Below are 21,214 nucleotides of genomic sequence, written 5' to 3' on the forward strand. Positions count from 1 at the left end.
GGACTCGGAGACAAGCAACTAAGGAAACTGCTGAAGAAGCTGACAGAACTGGACACCAAGGATGAGTATACCCCTGAAAAAACCCTAGTTTTTGCTCCAGGGAACATCCCAAACAATGGGGCACTAATCCATTTTTACCCCCTGATCCGTTCCCTATTTCTGCTCCTATTTCCTTTAACCCTTTAACACCCACTGCTCTACCTCTTCCAGATCCAACATGGGGAGAGGAGGGTAGAGGGGAGGTGGTAATGTGTATCCAGTAACTAGATGGAAGGGAATTATTCAAATGCTATAGTTGAAGGAGAAATGGTTCCCAATATGAGTCCGATGGTTTTCCAGTGGTTGTGGGACCAGGAGGAGGAGGTCAATGGGTTGCATTAGATTGGAAAATGATAAAAGAAGCCAAAGGTGACATTACAGTACAGTACAGTACAGGCGCAGTACAATTTGAAATCAGTTTGAGTCACTTAGTCTCTTTTGCAACATCTTTTTACTGCTCAATTGTTGATGCCATATGACACAAAAATGCTCATTAATACTCTGTTAACTTCTTCTCAACAATTGCAATTTCATCATAAATGGTAAATGCTATGTGAAAATGCAGCTGTGATTCCTAGACAGAACACCAATGCATTACACAGAGTGCAAGCACAAATGTTACTGGGTGCTTGTCCTTTTGTACCTGCAGATTTGCAGGCATGGTTTCAAACTGAAGTGTTACAACTTTCACAAGAATTGGCATATAAGGCTTTGCAAACTGTGCATGATCATGCACAAGCAAACTTTTCTTTTACAAATATTAAACAGAGAGAGCAGAGTCATATTCAAAATTTGTGGATCACTTCTATTCAGTGGTAATATCACATCTTGATTTGTTAAAAAAAAAAAAAGAAAAAAAAGAAAAAAAAGAAAACAAAAATTTTTTTGTATGTCGGCATATGACAATGCTAATGAAAAACCTAAACATGCATTAGGACTACTCCCAAAAAGGTGCTACTGCAGCCCAATTCTTAGAAGCTGCTTGAGGTAAAGATCCTTAAGATAAAGCTGCTTAAGAACCATCATTGCAATATAGTTCTCAATATTGATGTATATTGTGGTGCATGGTACACTGGTGTTTCATACAGAGATAAAAAACTTGGTTGGTAATTATACTTGCAGTTTTGGTTTAGGAAATTGTACCATTTCATTTTGTTTCAGGGTGACTTTACCAGATTTTAGTGGCAATATCATTTCATTTTTGAATCTTCTAGTGGTGGTTGTTAGTTTTTCTTATATATTGGTGAGAAGTAAGACAAGAAACACAGTTATGAGAATGAGTATGCCTTTTTGGAGGCTGAAAGTTGCTGTGGAGAGCAAGAGTTGCTCCTGGTACGGAGAGCACCCCCACTCCTGCCTCCGCAGCCGCTTCTCGCCCCCCCCGCACACACTGCTGCTGCTCAGAAAATGAGCCCTGCTGCAGACACCACAGCAGAGAAAAAAAAAAAAAATAAAGTCTGTGTGTTCCTTTGCTGTTTATAGGCTTGGAGTTTTGTCTCTTAACAATTTTGTTTGGCTTTTTAGGTTTCAATTTGCCAACCATGGAGGAAACTAGGACTCCACCGTGCTGTGATCCGGGAGGGGTCTGGGGACGCTTTTGGGGCCCCCTGACCAATTTTTGTCGGATAAGCCTCCTCTACCCCCTTGGTTCTATGCGCCAGTGGACATCTGAACTTCCTCATACTAAAAAGTTGTTTAAGTCCTTCCACTGCAGTGTGAAATGTGCTTTTCGTATTGTATTGATAACAGGCTTTTGTTAATGTTGTAATTCATGTGATCGTTTATATGTTGACTAAGGGATCCCTCGTCTATATGTTGATTGTTGATTGTGCTATTCTGTTGTACTGCTCTTTTTATTGTTAGCTTTTAGGTCATATTTGTGAAGATTTTAATGGAATGTGTTGTATGAATCTTTCTGATCACTCTCAATCTATACATGCTGCAATACAATCACTTAAAGAAGGGGTTGCACATTTGCAATCACAGGATAATTAGGACTGGTTTGATAAACTTTTTTCAGGATGGGGTCTAACGGGATGGTTGCGAAGTTTGGTTAAAACTGTTTGTTATGCTTTATTTGCTTTTTTACTTTCTCTAACCTTGCTACCCTGTATTTTTCAATGCTTTCAACGGATGCTCGATCGTGCCATGAAACGAGTTTATCTTGTCCAATCGGAAGGGGGAATTGAGGCAGTACAGCCTCAGACTGTCAGCACCGAACAATTGCTGATAATTTCAACATAAGCTTTGGGCTATGTGCAAGGACAGTGCTGCTTAAAGCATATTTTGTAACCGCAAGGAACAGCACGTTAGAACACTCGAAGGTTAAGGAGTAAGCAAGACGATTAGATTAAGGGACTCGGCACGATAGCAACATCCACGAAGAAGCTCGAATGTGTGAAAGATAAGCTTTGTTAGTTAATTGTTGCTAAATGCTTTGTAGCCAATCAAGTTAAAACGTGTGTAACGAGATGTAGAAATCACCAATCAGCAATACGTATACGTGGCATTAGCTCTTAGATTAGTGTATAAATATTGCCTTCTGATTCAATAAAGTTGGACATTTGTTTGCATCAAACTGGGTCCCCGTCTCGCACTGCGACACCTCTCCCTCCTGTCCCTTTGTCTGGACAGTCTATGTCTGGAAAGGTGACTTTAGAAATAATCACTGTATCACCACCACCAGGAAAAACTGTTTCTTAAGGCTTTGAACTTGGTTTGTTCCTCATCCCATCTTGGGCTAGCCAGGAGGTGGTGCCAGGAGGTTGTGTACATTTTCTGACATTATTGATCTTCACACCCCACTGTCTCCAGGAAGAGTCCTGACCCAAAAGTGAGGGATGGGCTCTGCCTTCCCATTGCCTGGGGTTCAGAAAGTCGACTCACTGCTACCAAAAAAAAAAAAAAAAAAAAAAAAAAAAAGCCACTTCCAGAGATCCTTTTCGTCCCTGCAATCATGGTCCAGTGATCTGCTCTAGCAAGGCCATGGGGGTGTTCTGGCAGCAATGGCCCTCAGTGGGGCCAATCAATGCTTCAAGGAACTTTCAGGTTCCATTCTGACTACTGGAGCACTTTGTTCATTCATCTCTCAGCACCTGAGGATCATGGACTCAGCACCAAACACACCCTGGGGCTCATTGGAATACAGAGAGCACTAAAAGGGCCATGGCTCTCCATGGGATATTCTTCACGTCTTCAAGACTTGTACAGCTAATTGGAGAGGTTTTCCCACTGTAGTAAAGGAGGAACATTTCCTACTGTGATTAATGAAAACTGATTCTGAGGTTTTTTTGTTTCTTGCTTTGTTCTCCTTTAATATTTTAAGAGATGATCTCATGATTTTCAGTTGGGAGAAGAGGTGATAGAAGTTCCCTGAGGTCTGACACTGTGTGGGCAACTTTACTTCTCACCTCCCCAGCCCCACCATTCCTTTCATGTCCCACCTGGGACTTCCATCCCTGCTCCTTGCATCAGACTTCTCCTCTCCTCTCCTCTCCTCTCCTCTCCTCTCCTCTCCTCTCCTCTCCTCTCCTCTCCTCTCCTCTCCTCTCCTCTCCTCTCCTCTCCTCTCCTCTCCTCTCCTCTCCTCTCCTCTCCTCTCCTCTCCTCTCCTCTCCTCTCCTCTCCTCTCCTCTCCTCTCCTCTCCTCTCCTCTCCTCTCCTCTCTGCAGCTGGAGGTTACAGCTCCACTGCACCACCTCCCACCTGCTCTCCTTAGAGAATTGACTGCACACGGGCACAGCAGGAGTTTTCCTTTGTGCCAGCCAAGAAAAGTCCAACAGAGAAAGTGAAGAAGAATCTGATGAGAAAGGGTTTAGAGAGACAGATGGGAAAAGAGACATGTGATCATCATGACAGAGGTGGCTAAAGAGACAATGAGGCTGCTGAAAGACAGGCGAGCTTTGAACAACCTGCTGCTCAAAGCAGCACCCAGGGGAGAGGCATCTGAATCAGCCAAGAGTAGGAGAAGGGGACAACTGGAGAGGAATGGGAATGGCCTTTGTCTGGACAGTCTGTGTCTGGAAAGGTGACTTTAGAAATGGTCACTGGATCACCACCACCAGGCAGAAGTTTCTGTTGAGACTCTGCACTTGGTGTGCTCCTTGCCCCTTCTTGGGGTACTTGAGAGGTGTTGTGCATTTTTCCTACAGTGTTTATTGCTCATCTTCACAGCCCACTGCCCCTAGGAAGAGTCCTGACCCACAAGTGAGGCATGGGCTCTGCCTTCTCATTTCCTGGGGTTCAGAGCTTGTCCAGACTGATCCATAAAATCAATAAATACAGGTGGCTTCAGAGCCACCTTTACAGAACCTTTTCCTCACTGTAGTCATGGCCTCCAGTGACCTTCTCTAACAAGTCTCTGGGGAGGCTTTGTCAGCAATGGAACCCAATGGAGCCAATCAATACTTCACGATAATTTTTTTTTTGTTTTGGCTTTAACTTCTAAAGACTGTTTTTTTTTCAATCTCCTGTCAGTACCTGAGGATCACGGAGTCAATCCCTCTGGCACTAGGAGGCCCATTACAGTACTAAGCAGCCATGAGTTACCCTGTGGTGTAAGTTGTAGAGGTTCCAGTGAGGAAGAATAATAAAAAGAGCATCTAATAAAAAATATTGAAAAGTTCTGTTTTACTGGTTTTCAATTTAGAAATTTAAATTCTACTACTATTGGTGCAGAGTGACACTTCAAAGGCCTGGAAAGCGAAGAAAAATCTTTGAGGTCCAGCACTCCATTTAGAACATTGCTTCTCACCTCCCCAAAAAACAACATTTCTCTCCCTGGGAAGGATCTGGGATAATTTGCCTCCAGAACCTTGTCACCACCACTTTTTCATCCCCTACGTGTTAATGCCAGCACTTGTACCCTCCATGCAGCAGCTGCTGCTCGTTTAGCTCACTCCTGTCCCCACGCTGCCACTTCATCCCCACCCACCCACCCCGCATGGCACCAGCATCATCGGGGTCTCTGCGGGGAGCCCCGAGCGCTGGCAGCGATTGTCCTGTCCCACACTGAGGGGATGGGGGCAGCGGCAGCGAGCCCGTTCCTGCCCTGCCTGCAGGACACCTTCCCTTAGGGGCAGGAGGAGCAATGCATGACAAGTGTCCCTTTCCAAAAGCCCGCAGCAGCCTCTCTTTCCTACGGCAGCTGCTTTCTGCACTGCCATCAAGAACGCCCTGCAGGCTGCACTTTGCATTTCCCCCTAAGAAAGGGAATGGTCGTTCTTGGCATCACCCAGCACAGACACAATGTCCTGACTTCGGAAGAAAACTCAACACAAAAAGGGGGGACACCCACTCCCACTGCATCACGAGTGCTGGCCGTGCCCTCCGTGCCTCCCACCGGCCCTGGCCCCGCCACGCTGGGTTTGCCCGGGGGCTCTGCAAGTGAAGAGGGGAAAGGGCCAGGGAATCCAAATGAAAAGAGTCTCCAGCTGAGGCCAATTAAAGGTCAGGCTGTCCCACCTGGCAGTGCTCGGGGGGCCACAGGAGAGGATAGGAGCAGCAGCACAGTGCCAGGTGGAGGTTCTGAACGAGTGTCAGCTGCCAGCCAGAGGTGACAAGGTGGAGGTGACAAGGTGGAGGTGGCAAGGCAGTGGTGGTGGCAAAGTGGCAGTGGCAAATTGTCCCTGTCCCTCCTAGGACCTGTGTTCCTTTTCCTCCCATCAGACTTCTCCCCTGCAGGCTGCACCTGGATGTTAAGGCTTCTTTTGCACCAGCTCCCAACCCATCTCCCTTAGACAACTGCTGCACTCAGGCACAGCTGGAGTTTCCCTCTCTGCAAACAGAGAGTTGTCATATAGAGAGAGTTTCCTACACAATAAAACACTCTGCAAGCATCTGCTGGGCACAAGCTGCCTCTAAGGAGGTTACATTTCTATAAAAGATGACCTGATGAGAAATATTTTTGGAAGCTACATGCAGGAAGATATAAACATTATTAAAGAATGGTATAAGGACTTCTGAAAGACAGCTATTTCACTCAGGGTCATTCCATACCCTAAGATGTCACACTCAGGACATAAAGTGGAGTGAGCGTGCTGCGGCATTCAACCACTGCTTGGGGATTGGTTGGAAATTTGTTGAAAGGTGTGAGGTGTGGAAACAAACTTTACGCCCCAGGAAGGGTTCTAAAGCAGGGATGTTTATTGCAGCGCTTGGCTCCTTGATCGGGACTTATATGGAGTATGGAGTTGCCAATCTATTCCAGGACTTTGCTGATTTGTTGAACAATTTTTGCAACAAAATGTGGTCCACTGCCTGATGATATTACTGCAGGGACCCCAAATATTGGTGTTACTCCTTGTAACAGCACCTTGGTTACCTCTCAAACTTTGTTAGTTTGGCACGGGAAGGCTACCGGCCATCCTGAAAAAGTATCTATTAGGACCAGTAAGTATCAAAACCCCCCTTTTCTTGGGAAATCTCTAAAATCAATTTGCTGTTGTTTCCTGGATGGTTTCTCTTTCCAACCTGCCCAATTTTAGCTTTAGGTATTACTTGTGGATTACTTTGTAAGTATATTTCACACTGTTGTGTAACTTGTTTAATAGTGGCACATAAGCGTTGAGCCACTATGTGCTGGTTCAAATATTTATATAAGGCTTCAGTTCCCCAGTGGGTCTTCCTGTGTTCTGCCATAACCAGGGTCCACAATACTGCTAAGGGAACTATTAGCTTGCCTTGTGGTGTTTTAGTCCATTCCCCTTTTTTGATTTTTTCCTCCCAGATCCTCAATCAATTTTTGATCCTCCTTTGAATACCTAGGTTCACAGTCAATTTGTATTTTATCATCTGGGACCAAAGACTTCATTCCAATTTCACCAGCCTCAGTCACCATCTTAGCCTTCAGGTTTGCCATTGCATTTCCCAGGTCGTGGTTGGTCATTGCCTTCTGGTGTGCTTTGCAGTTCATGATAGCCACCTTTTCTGGCAGTGTTAGTAATCACTATTTCCACATCATCCTGTTCTACCCGGATGGTTTGGTATTTCAGAAACCTTTGGCACAATAACCAGTGGGCTCCTTTTGCTTCCAGTACAGCAGATATCTTGTGAGATGTTAGCACTGTCATCTGCTGCCCTAATGTGAATTTCCATGCTTCTTGGATGTTGAACACAACTGCAGGCAGCTACTGCCCTTCATCCAGCTGTTTGGAGAAGTAGGCCACTGCCCTTCAATATGGTCCAAGATTTGGGGCCAACCTTCCCAGAGCTATCCCCTGCTTTTCTTGGGAGTACAGACAGAAAAGGTTTTGTAGGATCTGGCAATCCCAAGACAGGCCTTCAGTCACCTGTGATCAATTGTAAGCTGCCTCTGGCTGTTTGACACTTTAACAGCCCAGAGTGGACAGTGACAGGAAAAGTCCACACTAGTGATGATCTATTTTCCTTCAAGTCTGCTACCACCCCAGCAGATAGTATTGCTATACAGAGGGTAGAGGCACAGACATCTTTCACAAACAGTAATTTTCACTGTGGGGCAGTCTACTGTGCTGCCCTTTATTCTGCAGTTACCAAACATTAGTGCCCCATGGTCATTAGGATGACTTTGTTTGGGATGCTTATGAATTGCTTATGTTAGATGTCTCAGTACCCCGTGGACCTGAGAATTAAAATATTCCAGGGTGGGGGAATCCACCACTTCCCCTGGGAGATCATTCCAATGTCTGACTGCCCTCATGGGGAAAAACTTAAATTTTATGTCAAGTGGGAATATCCAGGGGGGCAACTTGTGCCCATTTCCCCTTGCCAAGAATGAGACGGGAGAGAGACTGAGGGGCTGGAAACTCAACTGCACAGCTGGCATGGAACAGCCCTGCTGGAAAGGAAGAGAAGGAAATCTAGACACAGAGAGACAAAAGCCATCTCACCTTCCTGCCCCTTGCCCCAGACATGCTCACGCTGCTCAAATGTGACTTTTTTCTAAAATTTTATGTATTTCAGTTAGTAACTAATGTCACCCTGGTATAGAGTGCTGCTCCATGGGCTGCAGATCCACATCTGCCCCTCCGTGCTCCTCCATGGGCTGCAGGGGACAGCTGCCCTCTCCCCACAGCCTGCAGGGGAACTTCTGTTCTGGCCCTTCCTTCAGTCACTGACCTTGGGGTCTTGTGGAGGGCTGGCAGCAGGCTTCCACCTCCTTCTCCAGGGACATCTTGGGCATTTTCTGCCACAGACATTCCATGGTCACCCAGAGCAGCTGCTGACTCCTGAGGGAGGTGCTCTCCCAGATATGGGCACCCCAGGTCTCCACACCCCTTATATCCCCCAGGGTCACCACGGAGAACCCCATGACAATGGTGTCCAGGCACCAGACCCTGCATCACAAAGCCCTGGTGGTGGCTGTAGAGATACCCAGGCCTGGAACTGGCTGGGACTGTGTCACAGAATGATGGAATCTTGGAATGTGTCGGGTTGGAAGGGTTAAAGATCATCTAGTTCCAACACAACCCATTCCATGATTCCATGATCCCACTCAACTGAAGCCAACCCTGCCCCTGTCCCCATGGAACTCCCTTCTTAATCCGATCCACAGCATCAGCCTCACTCAGCAGTAGTGTCTCTTGGAGCTGTTCCAGGATGAGCTTCCAGTGCTCCTCCTGCTCCATGATCCTACAGATCATTCCCGTGACTGTCCAGATCATTCTCAATCACAGAATACCTCAGGCTGGAAGAGACCCCTGAGCATCTCCTTGTCTGAGTGCCCTGCTCAAGGCAGGATGAACCAGATGAGGTTGCTCAAGGGCTTCCCCAGCGTGGCTTCATCCACAAGGGGCTGAGAGTGCCTTTTGTCTCATCCCACAGAAGGAGTATAGACAGGATAAAGTTTTGGCACAAGTTCTGGACACTGAGGCACCATCACTGCTTGCCAGGAGGACTTTGAATCACTGATGGCACTGTGACCCTCATCATCTTGTGAACTTCCCACCCACCACATCACCCACCTCTTCAATCCAGACATCCCCAGTCTGGCTACAACAGGACAATGGTAGAGCATGGCAAAGGGCTTGCTAAAGGCCAGGTGCACCCCATGCCTTTCTGTCCCCTGCCCACTCTGCTTCAGCAATCCCCTCTTTGTCCTTCACCTGCCTGGAGCAGGATGGACCCCATCACTGTCCCAGGGACTGAGGTCATAGAATCACAGAATCCTAGAATGTTAGGGCTTGGAAGGGACCTCTAGAGATCATCCAGTCCAACCCCTCTGCCAAAGCAGGATCACCCAGGGCAGGCCACACAGGAACACTCCCAGGGATGTGTTGAAAGTCTCCAGAAAAGGAGACTCCACAACTTCTCTGGGCTGCCTGTTCCAGTGCTCCCACAACCTCACAGTCAAGAAGTTTCTTCTCATGTTGAGGTGGAATTTCCTATGTTATAGCTTAAACCCGTTGTTCCACTGAAAAGACACTGGCCCCTTCCTTTTGACACCACCTCTCAGATATTTATAAACACTCATAAAATGCTCTCAGTCTTCTTCTCTCAAGGCTAAGCAGACTAAATTCTCTCAGTCTTTCTTCATAGGAGAGATGCTCAAGTTCCCTAATCATCCTCCTTTTTCTCCCTGGGCCTCTCTCCAGTAGATCCCTGTCCCACTAGAACTGGGAAGCTCAAAAAAGCATCCAGTATTCCAGGTGTGGTCTCACCAGGACAGAGTAAAGGGGTGTGAAAACCAAGCTAGATCTGCTAGATCACTTTTGCTGATGCATCCAGGACACCATTGGCCCTCCCGACTACCCATTTGTTCATCCCTTTGTAGAAGGATATCAGGTTAGTCAAGCAAGATTTTTCCTTAGTAAATCAATCTTGGCTGCTCATCAGAACCTTCTTTGTGTTTGTACACTCAGAGTACTGAATATTCTGTGAGGCAGACTTCTCATTTCCTACTCAGTATTGAGAGCTACATCTATCATTGCAGAGCTGTGGAATCCCCTTAGTTTTAACACAAATTTGTTGAATATTGTTGAAATTTGTTGGAGCATGAGTTAGAAAGGAGCTTAATTGAATTGGATGTTAAGATAAAAATTCTGTACCATGAGGGTACTGGAAAAAATGGCACAGGTTGCCCATGGAGCTTTTTGAGGCCTCATTCCTGGAGGTATTCATTGTGAGGCTTGAGAGGGCTCTGAGAAACCTGATCTAATTGAGGGTGTCCCTGCTTACTGCAGCGGGGTTGGACTATATGACCTTTAGAGGTCCATTCCAACCCAAATAATTCTCTCAAGATATTTGAGCACCTCACTTCGGCTGCAGAATGCGCAGAGCTTTCCCAAGGTGGGATTTGGAGACACCAAGACCAGAGGTGGTGTACAGAGACTAATGAGACAAGGCTCAGTAGTTTAGAGGCTGTGGGCAGTAGAGCAGTATCCTGGGAGTGCCTGAAGGGTGGGTTTGGGCATGGTGGAGCTTTTCTTCAAAGTGGGAAACAGCTTGGGCAAGAAAGGATGGCCCAAAGTGCAGCTGGGGATACCCAGACTGGAGAGCAGAAGAAAGAATGTGACTGCAAGGGCCATGCTGGGGAACACCACATCCCCCAGAAGGAGCCTGGATCAGCCCAAGGCTCTGTGTGCCAAGGCAGAGGCAGGGAGGACACAGAGATGTCAGGAGAGGAAGGGGACAGCAAGGTGGGGCAGGCGGGTGAAGGAGCAGAGCCTGCAGGGCAAGAGGCACAGGGGATGGGACAGCCCAGGACAGACTGTGCTGGAGAGGAGAGAGGGAAATTCTGTTGAAAAGCTGGAGACACTTGGCAGAGAGGGTTCCTGCTGCCCCCACACCCTGCAGGGGACACTGCTTTCTCAGGGCTGTCCCTCAGGGGGACCCAGGCACACACAAAGAAACTTTGGAAACTTTGGACTCTGCCTTGGACTTTTTTGTTGACAAAGAAGCTTCTGCAGCTTCCTCTCCTTGCCTCTGGAGCAATTGTCATGGGCTCAGCATCAACCCCCCAGAGGGCTCATTACAGCTGTGAGCTGGGCTCCTGGGGTGGAGGGAGCTGCTGGCAAGTGGGCAGTGCTGCAGAGAGAGAGCTCTGGGCAGGAGCAGCTCCTCTGCAGAGCGCAGCAGGGCTGTGGGCACTGCCAGGCTATCTGGGGGAGATGAGCAAGGCAGAGAGAGCTTCAAGGGGGTGAAGATGGAGGGGATGAGTGCCAGCTGAGTGGAGGAGAACCTTCCCAGCTTCTGAGATGGTGAGTGTCTGGTGCAGGGCAGTGAAGCTGGTGCAGTTCCTGGAGGCATCTCCTAAAGCTGCAGAGCCAGAGCTGCTGGGAGCTGGAAGGGGGGAAGGGGCTGGAGGTTGAAGGGGAATTGTGAAGAGGAGTGAGGGGGTGTGTGCAGGCAGGGGTGCCCAGGGCTGTCCTTCAGAGCAGGGTCCTGCAGCCCAGGGGCTGTGTGCTGGGGCAGGGACTCTGCTGCCTGCCTGCCTGCCAGGGGCAGCTCTCAGCCTGCCCGGGGAGCTCCCTGGTGCTGGCAGAAGCTGTGGCTGGCAGGAGACAGGGAGCACAGGGCAGGCTCCTGGTGCTGGTGAGAGAGGGATGAATTGCTCAGGGCTGCTCACAGCTCCAGCTGATGCCCAGAAGATTTCTGAGGGGACTTTCCAGGAGTCCCTTCAGGGCAGGGCTTTCGTGCTCCAGTCTGGCCTCTCCTCAGGCTCTGCTTCCACTTGTCTCTCCAGGGCATGGAAAGCTCTTTCTGCACTCTGCAGAAGGCACAGAGACCCCAGTTCTCCTGAGCCCTTGTCTGAGCTGCTCCTGAGCCCCTGTTAAACTAGAGATGCCCCTGGACAGGTCCTGCTGCTGCCAGGAGGTGTCTGCAGGGCAGAGCTGAGCACTCAGAGGGGGGGATGAGGGCTGTGAGCACTGCCAGGGAGGAGAGCTGGAGACAGAGAAAGAGCTGCAGGCAGCAGAGATGGGCAGGGATGGAGAGGGAGCTGCTGCCTGGAAGGTGATGGCAGGGGGGATTCCTGCGCCTTCCACCCATTCCGTGCAGAGCTTCTGCCCTCCCTAGAGCTAAACCCTGCTCTCCGCCACACAGCACATTCCCCCAGCCCTTCAGATCATGGGCACTGAATTCTGAGCATCCTTCCAGCAGCCCACCTTCCAGCGAGGAAAAATGCTGGAGTCTCTGCATGTGTCTCCCTTTCCTGACTCTCTTGGCAGCAGAACTTTGGCAGGTTCCCCTCTTGCCCCTGCTGCTGCAGACCTTGTTCTTCCCTTCTTTTTGCTGGGCTGGGGTTGAGGATTCTTGTGCAGCTCAGACACAAATGCAGTATGTTCTGTCCTGCTGCTGTGTCCATGGATGAAAAGCATTCAAAGCACCTGAGATGGGGCTGTGGGGACTGAAGGGTGTGGGGCTGGGGTTCAGCCTACCCTCCCATCAGGATACCCCATCTTTAGGGTGTTGCCTTCGGTGAAGGCGAGGCGACCTGGTTCAAGAACAACTCAGCAACCAACCTCAGGTTGCTTGGACCATCAGCTCACAGACATCAATATGATGGATGGCAAAATGGCGTTTATTCTTTGGAAGCACCTTGTTTTATAGCCTAGGTTTGCACCGTCACTTCCGCCTGCTTGCGTCAGGGGTCCATAAATTTATTGGCTGTCCGGGGGTCTAATCTTTCCGTACAGCGCGAGATCTTCCGGTCGCCAGACCCTAACTCCCACATTTCCCCCTCTCCCCATGCTTAACTAAATGGGCAGAAGTACAGACGGCTTAAAACATTAAAAATATAAAAATGTAGTGGTTAGTAGGTTTGTGTAAAACATAAGGCACACCAAACGAGTGTGTTAGTATAGGTATCGCGGACAATCAAAATCACACGAAGGCATTGCTGCCTCCCCCTGTGAAGGCTATTTTGCCCCTGTTTGGAGGCTCAGGTGTGGGCAGGATGCCTGCCAACTGGTTGTCCTCTCTTCCTACAGCTACTCGAAGCTGCTAAGCGAAGGTGAGAACCCTCTGGCTGTCTTCCCTTCCTGCAGCTATTAAGATTGCCCATTGTGAAGCCAGAAAGGGACGAACTGGAGTTATGATATATGCAGGCGAAGCTGGCAACCACATTGCAGCAATCCACTGTGAAGCCAGAAAGGGACGAACTGGAGTTAGCGGCGCTATGTGTACTATTATAGCTACCATACAGACATCTGTTCCGGAAAATGCGGACACTAGACATGCAGGCAGATAGAGGAGGCTTGCCAAAGGAAATGGAATTTCGAATCTCTCCGCATTCTACTAACAAAGAGATTTGTATCACAGCTTATACTCTATTGGCTACAGGAAGAGGGGCCTCTGACTTCACATTTCCCCCCTCCCTATGCCCAAAGATACATTAATAATGTTAGTTAGGAATCTATCATTCCTAATCATTCAGTGAAAATCACACTGTCTATAAAAACTTGTGCAAAATTATCCCTTATCCCTAAGTTACAAAGTTAAAGCACCATGTTAGAATCAGTTAGTAAAACATAAAAAAAAATCAGAGGTAGTTTAAAGCTATCTAAACGACACTGTAGGAATGTTTGCTTAGAGTAGCTGCCTACGTTCTAAAAAGAGAATATTAACTCTCTCAAGTCGGCTTTTGACGAACGACACTAATCTGTTCAGGATACAGGGTCCGAAGATTAATGTCAGGACGAGTATCGCAATTGGACCTATCAAGGTTGATATCAGGGTTGTTAACCACGGAGATTGGTTAAACCATGACTCAAACCATCCCTGTTGGGTCTCCCTATCCTTTTTCCGTTGAGCCAGTCTCTCTCTCAATTTTGCCATGGAGTCTCTAACGACTCCGGTGTGATCAGCATAAAAGCAACATTCCTCTTTCAAGGCGGCACAGAGGCCTCCTTGATGGAGAAACAGGAGATCTAATCCCCGTCTGTTTTGCAACACGACCTCAGAAAGCGAAGAGACAGACTGCTCCAGAAAGGACATGGATTTCTCAATCTTCTCCAGGTCTTCATCAATGGCAACTTGCAGCTGGGTCAGGCCTCGCTGCTGACTTGCCAGGGAGGCCACTCCCGTGGCTGTACCGGCAATTCCCAGGCCAAGCAGAGTTGCCAAGGTAATGGCTGTCAGCACCTCTCGTTTTTGCAGGCTGTAGCCCGTCTGTTCCCACAGATGGTACAGATCTTCTTCTGGGTGGTACAGGACCCTGGGGGCAATCAGAATCTGAACACAAAAGTCATTAGCAAAATCGAAGCATTTAAGGGACACACATGGCGTTATTCCCAGTTGGTGGCAAATCCACATCCCTGGTGCGAATGGGATTGCCCACGCACGGGTCTTATCTATCGCAACGACTTTTGCACAGGCAGAGTAGCCCCGGCTTGCTAGGTTAGTGTTGCCGAAGCATACCCCTCTGCCACTGACTTGGCTCAGGGTGATTCCCTTTCGTGGTGTGTCCCATTTACATTGGGCAGGGTCACTGTCAGACGAATACGTGAAGGAGGCATTGATTGCGATACCCTCATAAAAGGGAGGATTCACATCATAGCACAACCAACAGGAATCCGTCAAGTTGGGATCGGATTGGTTCAGTGACTGGAAGGCAGCGTCCAACACGCCAAAAAATGGTTTACCAACCACATGTTGGGCGTCTTCAACCGGTCGTTTGGGGAGAACTGTTTTCTCAAGTGACAGGGGACTTGTTGCTATGGAGGCGGAGGTTGGCAAGCTGCTTCTCCTCCGCTGATCATCACTTTTAATTACAATGTTGGGGCCAACCGCTGTATTGCTCTTAATTTCCCGCTTTTTGATAAAGAATAGACCTCCCCTATCACCTCCAGTCTCCCGGTACCTGAAACCCCATGTCTTACCGACTGCCCACCCCAGGTCATTTTCTTCGGTGACAGTCAACATAAGATATCTGCACCACCCCTTGTCTCTGAGTTTAAACCACACCGCAAGATTGTGACCCCGGTGTGGACGAGGTATGCGTCTAGCGCAGTTGCTGGGACCCCATTGTACCCTTAAGAATTTGTCTGGCCCTGCTCCTGGTGCCCAATCAGAGGCTATGGTCTCACAGCCCCAAGAGGCGCAATAGAATTGGTCAGGGGCATGGCAGTAAGACCTACCAGGATTGGAGCTAGGGCACATATAGTACTGCACGTGAGTCAAACAAGGGTTCGTGGGGACCAATTCACAGGGAGTTACCCTGAAGGTAGGAGGCCCTGAGGTGACGATCGTCTGTAAGATTTTTTGGTCCTCCCATCTACCCAGCACCCATTCCCATGGTTGATGCTCATACCAACCGCTGGAAGGCATTACGAGTCCCAACAGCAAGATTGTACAAAAGCACCGTGCCCCCCACCCGCGGGGGCTGGTCCGCCTTTGTACGGGCTCTGCAGATGTGGGTGCTTGAGATGTGGGCGGGGAGGTTGCTGCCGTGTTGTCGTCGTCCCCTGCTACCGGGAGATACGGATTTCGAGGGCGTCCGACAAGCCGGTCCTGTGAACAGAAACTTACAGTTTTTGTTAGTTTAACTCTACTATTATTATTGTTATTATTATTACTATTATCGTCAGTCTGAAGGTCTGGTTTGATGGACTTAAGTGGACACCACTTAACTTTACCATCTTTTTTGACAGCTGCATACCCTCGCCCTGTGAGAAGTAATCTCCATCCCTGTTCCCATTCACCTAGCTCATTTCTGACTACAATTAGTGGGCCCTCCTCCATTGTTCGAGTGGCCCAGTGTTTGTGGGCCGGGCTATTTGCTTCTTCTCCTCTGGGGTACTGATTAAGGGCTAATAGAGCTGTTGCTAGCAGGCGCGCTTGGTCTCTTGAAGGAATGGAGTTGTCGAAGCCTTCTGCTTTTGCTAATACCTCTAGTTTAGATTTCAGAGTCTGGTTCGCGCGTTCGACTATGGCCTGGCCTGTGCTGTTATATGGGATACCATGTACCAGCGTAATGCCCCACTTCTGGACGAAAGCTTGTACAGATTTGGACACGAAGTTTGGGCCATTGTCAGTTTTGATCTGATTAGGAATGCCGAGCCATGCCATAGCTGTCAGCCAGTGCTGGATAGTCGCTTTGGAGTCAGTCTTAAGATGCTGAGTGGCTACGATCACTCCACTGTATGTGTCCACGGTTACCGCTAGCCATGCTCTAGGTTTTAGCAGCTGGCAGAGTGTAAAATCTGTCTGCCACACTTCGGAGGCTTTGAGACCTCTGGGGTTTACTCCGCTGGACCACAGTGGTGCTTTCTGGCAGTAGGGACATGTGGCTACGATGTGTTTTGCGTCAGTGACTGAAATCCTGCATTTCTTCGCCAGCGCTTTAGCTCCAATGTGGAGAGACTCGTGCAGTTGACGGGCATCTTTTAATGTCCACAGTCCTTTTGCAGCAGCATCTGCTTTGTCATTGCCGATCTGGAAGAACCCTTTAATTGGGCTGTGGCTGTTGACTTGGATGACTGATATAGTGCCCTGTCGGGAAAGAAGCGCTTCTTCTAGCATTAGAGCTACTGTAGATGTTGACACACCGGGCCCAGACATGGCCAGGCAAAGTTTGGCCACAAACATAGAATCAGTTACTATGTTGAGATGTTCTGTTGGGAACAGTCCACACGCTAGTGCTACAGCCGACACTTCTAGCTGTTGGACTGAGAGCGCACGATCGGTCATTTTAATGCAGTGCCATTCTCCTCCTGACTGCCAGACTGCTGCCGCAGTTGAGGTCACTGAGGATGCGTCTGTGAAGACCGTTGGTCCCGGTTGAGGCCGGTCCATGATCTTCAGCGGGATGTCAATGTCTACAATTGTCAGCATTTGGGTCCAGGGGGGCTTTGTAGCATGTCGAACTTCTCCTCCAAATCCGAGGAGAGCTATGGCTAGATGCTCTGACATCGCCACTGATTGTGCTGGGAGCTGCTTGCGGAAGGGTAGGTATATCCTGGCAGGTTCGATGCCTAGGTGTCTTAGGGCGAGTTTCCTACCTTTCATGATGAGGCTACCGAGGCATTCAAGTCCTGGGCAGAATGCACGTGATGGCTTTCCTAGAACTATCCATTGTACTGGCTTGGCTGTTTCTGGAGAGCCCTGGGCCAGAGCTCCTACTCCCCCTCCTTTTGTGAAGTGCACATACAGATCAAGTGGTATGTTCGGGTTCCACCTGGCAAGTGTGCTTGAGGATACCTGTTGCTCAATGAAATCGAGAGAGCTCATTGCTTTTGGTGTCAGAGTTTTCTGCTCCCATGAGTTCCTTCCTTTTAAGAGATCGTATAGGGGGGCCATGATTTCAGGAGGGATTAGGACTATGTTGCGTAGCCATTGCAAAGATCCCACCAACTGCTGCATATCGTGGAGTGTCTTGATGTTTCGACGGATCTTCATCTGCGGGGGGGTAACATAGGTGTTTGTGATCTCCACTCCCAAGAAGCTCACACAGGGTCCTCTCTTAATTTTCGCACTCGCAATTTCGAACCCATGTGCTTTCAAAGTGTTCGAAATTGTTGACACCAGGTGGTCTACTTGAGTTCCTGACGGCGCGGCAATCAAGATGTCATCCATGTATTGGATGATGGTCGCAGACGGGTCAATATGCCGGATCGGCGTTAGTGCTTGATCCACTGCGATCTGGCAGATGGTAGGTGAGTTGATCATTCCTTGGGGTAGCACTTTCCACTGGAAGCGTAGGTTGGGACGTTGGCTGTTTGGGAACACGACAGAGAAAGCAAACCGCTCTCTGTCCTCCTCATGCAGGGGTATCGAAAAGAAACAGTCTTTGATATCAAGGACAGCACAAGGTTGTCCCTCTGGTATCATAGAGTTCATAGGTAGCAGCGTTTGGACAGGACCCATTGGTTGGATTACTTTGTTTACTTCACGTAGGTCATGAAGGAGACGAAACCCCTCACCAGTTCGTTTGTGTATTACAAAAACTGGGGTGTTCCATGGGCTAGTGGAAGGCTCTATGTGACCTCGCTGTAGTTCGCGGTCAACTAGCTCAAGAAGAGCATCCATTCGAGGCTTTGACAAGGGCCACTGCTCGACCCACACTGGATTGGATGATTTCCATGTCAGCTTGATCGGCAGGAGCGGGTGTGCGGCAGTGGCCCTCAGGGTAAATTTGTCACCCTGGCATTTAACAGGGCTAGAGCATCCCTTCCCAGTAGAGGTGGAACTCTTGGCAGGACATACGGAAAGAGAGTGATGGTTTTCTCTGGTCCCTTTTCAGTGTGAAGCGTAATCGCTACCAATTGAGCGCTTTTTCGAGCTTGGCTTACTCCCCCGACCCCACCCACCATGGGCGCCTCTTCCAGTTTCCAGCTTGGGGGCCAAATTGACTTAGGAATAACTGTAACGTCTGCTCCTGTATCGATCAAAAAGGATACGCTGATGGTGGTGCTATTTGGAACCCTATAGAGGGAGCAGACCCCCCACACCATTGGTGGGTCGTTGCAGCTTACTGCCAGGGCCACCTTGGGGTCTCGCCCCCAGAAGGTGGTACCGGCTGTCCCTGAAGCGTGGGTGGATTCGGTTGGACCACTGGTTGGGCCGGGTAGTTGGTTGTCGCTCGCTGGGGCGGTGGGTTCGGGAGTGCCTGGTTCCATCCAGGGTTGGTATAGTTGGGCCGCGTCATATCCCAAGTGGGAGAGGGCTGTGTGCAGCCCGGGCGCCCCCTCCCCGTCCCGTTTCCCCGCTTTTTGGATTTGCAGTCCTTAGCAAAATGCCCTTTCTTTCCACAGACCCAGCATGGTCCCCTGCATTGCCTCTGGCGCGGATTAGATGTTGGTGGCTGGTTCACTAGTTGGGGACAGTTTGCCACCACATGGCCCGCTTGGCCACACTTATAACATGCCATCACATCAGCTATTGCAGTGCGGACAGCTACCTGAATCGGGGCTAGATTCTCTTCATTCATGACACGTTTAATCATGTCACCAATACTTGCCTCCGCTGGCAGTGATCGAAGGATTTCTTTGGCTTTTGAATTACACTGTTGACGTATGCAGTCTAGAAGTACCGGGTTTTTTACATCTGCAGGCAGGGACGAAGAGTCCATGGCCGCCTGCAGACGGTCCACAAATTGTGTAAAGCTCTCACTTTCATTCTGTTTTATTGAGGTCCATGGTGATGACTTGTCTACAATCCTACTGGTAGCACGAATGGCCTCTCTAGCTGCACGGGTGGTTGTCATGATTTCATGGGGTCGCATACCTTGGGCTTGTGCTTGGGGGGTAATCATTGATGCGTCTCTGCCCATCAGTCGCTGCAGGTTGGAGCCATGCAGTGGGTGATCTGCCCCGACTGCTCGGGCTAGTTGCTTTGCACAGTTATCTTCCCATTCTTCTTTGAAAACGAACATGCCTGCCCCATCAAAAATTAGTCTGCCAATTTGTTTTATATCAAATGGGATCATGTCATCTCCCCCAAAAAGCCCATCTAGAAGGGTATTAGCTATGGCAGAATTAAGTCCCTTTTCCGCAATTGCTTTAACAATCGCCTGTACATCCTTATAATTTACAGGGGTGTATATTGTTCGTGCCTCATCACCCTCTCCTATCACCCTGACCAGGAATGCTAATGCTGCCGAAGGGACCCAATCTGCACATGCATTGTTTATTTTCCTCCAGTCCGTAACGGAAATACCCTCCTGCAATCCTCCTTTGCTACATCCACAGATGTGTCGGGTTCCAATCCCTCCCTTACTACCATTTGAATCTGAGTCTGCCCGGGGCCACTCGTCCCCGGGACTGTCCGACTCAGAATTGGAACTCGACTGACTGGCTACTTCTGGGCTCCGATGTTTTTTCTTCCGACTCCGGTGCCGCCCACTTTCCTTTTTGGGGCTCCGACCCCTCCCACCTCCTTTGTGGGCGGGCAGTTCCCTCCCCTTCGGCTCGCCCCAAGGCCTGCCTGGGGAGGGGTTTGCCCTGCAGTGGCAGATCTGTGGGCGGACCCAACCACCCTTCTCCTCCTTACTCTCCTTATTAGGGCGTAGAGCCGGATAGGCGCTCTGATTGGTTCCTGCTGCCTGGTTTGTGTTTCCCGCCGCCCAGCTCGCGATCCCGCCCCCCTCCTGGTTATCGGCACCGCCCCCTTTCTCCTTTTCGCTCGGCGCGGTCGGCGCGGCGCCGACGGCGGGGTAGAGCGGGCTGGGACCGAGCGGGTACGCTGCCCCCCCTTTTCTCGCCCCGCCTGGCGCGGTCGGTGCGGCGCCGATACCGGGGTGGAGAGGCCTGGGGGCCTGGGGTCCGCGTCCCCCCCCTTTTCCGCCTCGCTCGGCACGGCGCCGGCGGCGGGGCGGAGCGGGCTGGGGCTTGGTGGGTTCGGACCGCCCCCTTTCTCCTTTTCGCTCTCCCCGCCTTCCCGTCCGCGCACGCCCATCAGTTCTGGCGGCCCCCCCTCGTCTCCGGCAGAGGCATTTTCGCCCCGCCCTCCCCCTTGGGGATCGGCGCCATCTTTGGGCGAGTAAGGAGGCGGTCTGTGCCACGCGTCATCGGCTTTTGATTTTTCGGCCGCTTCCCTAGCTTCCTCAATTAGACCGCTCCAAACGGATTCTGTTTGTTTTGTCTCTTCCACGGGCGGGATAGGGTTTGCAGGCTGGGGTGGGGCGTTCCCCTCCTGCCGGTCCGCCTGGGGACCGTCATCGGTTGGGGGTGCGGTCTGCGTGGCTGCACCGACCCCGATTTTCGGGACTATTAGTAAACAGTCCCTTGCCTTCGTCCATGTCTCCTGCTCTTTTAGGGCTTTTTCTAAGGCGCCCCTGACCCTCCCCCATGCCTTGAGGGATTTTCCCGTGCCTGAGGATATGGTCTCCTCGGCCATGGCCTTAGTACATTTGTCCCACACCTCTGGGTGGAGGATAGCCACCGCCTGGTCAATGACCCCAGTCTCTAACAGCCTCGAAACTGCGAGGGTAAAATCTTTGGGCCTACACTCAATTCCCCACTGTCTATGTAACTCAGATACGACCTTTACAAGGGCTTCCATCCTCCTTGTCGGTCCGGGAGCGTCCTCCCCGCCGGGCTGGTCCTGCCGCTCCGGCCGCTGTTCACCCGAATCCAGGTGAATTTCCTGAACCCGAATTCGACTCCGGTTCTGGCCTCAATTTTCTTCTTTCCCGGGTTTCGGCACCATTTGTTGCCTTCGGTGAAGGCGAGGCGACCTGGTTCAAGAACAACTCAGCAACCAACCTCAGGTTGCTTGGACCATCAGCTCACAGACATCAATATGATGGATGGCAAAA

General features: G+C 50.0%; 1 protein-coding gene across 1 annotated transcript in view; it reads right to left on the reverse strand.

The window, feature by feature from the left end:
- The window catches only part of LOC115600185 (olfactory receptor 14J1-like), a 104,179-nt gene extending 83,181 nt beyond the window's left edge, over positions 1–20,998 (reverse strand). The window contains exons 1-2 of the mRNA XM_030468416.1: positions 20,938–20,998; positions 3,438–3,441 (exon numbers count right to left, since the gene is read on the reverse strand). The gene's annotated coding sequence lies outside the window, so the exon portion shown is untranslated. The remainder of the gene's footprint in view (positions 1–3,437; positions 3,442–20,937) is intronic.
- Between the last annotated feature and the right edge of the window lie 216 nt (positions 20,999–21,214).

This window comes from Calypte anna, unplaced genomic scaffold, assembly GCF_003957555.1.
Source record: "Calypte anna isolate BGI_N300 unplaced genomic scaffold, bCalAnn1_v1.p scaffold_105_arrow_ctg1, whole genome shotgun sequence".
Taxonomy (NCBI): Eukaryota; Metazoa; Chordata; class Aves; order Apodiformes; family Trochilidae; genus Calypte; species Calypte anna.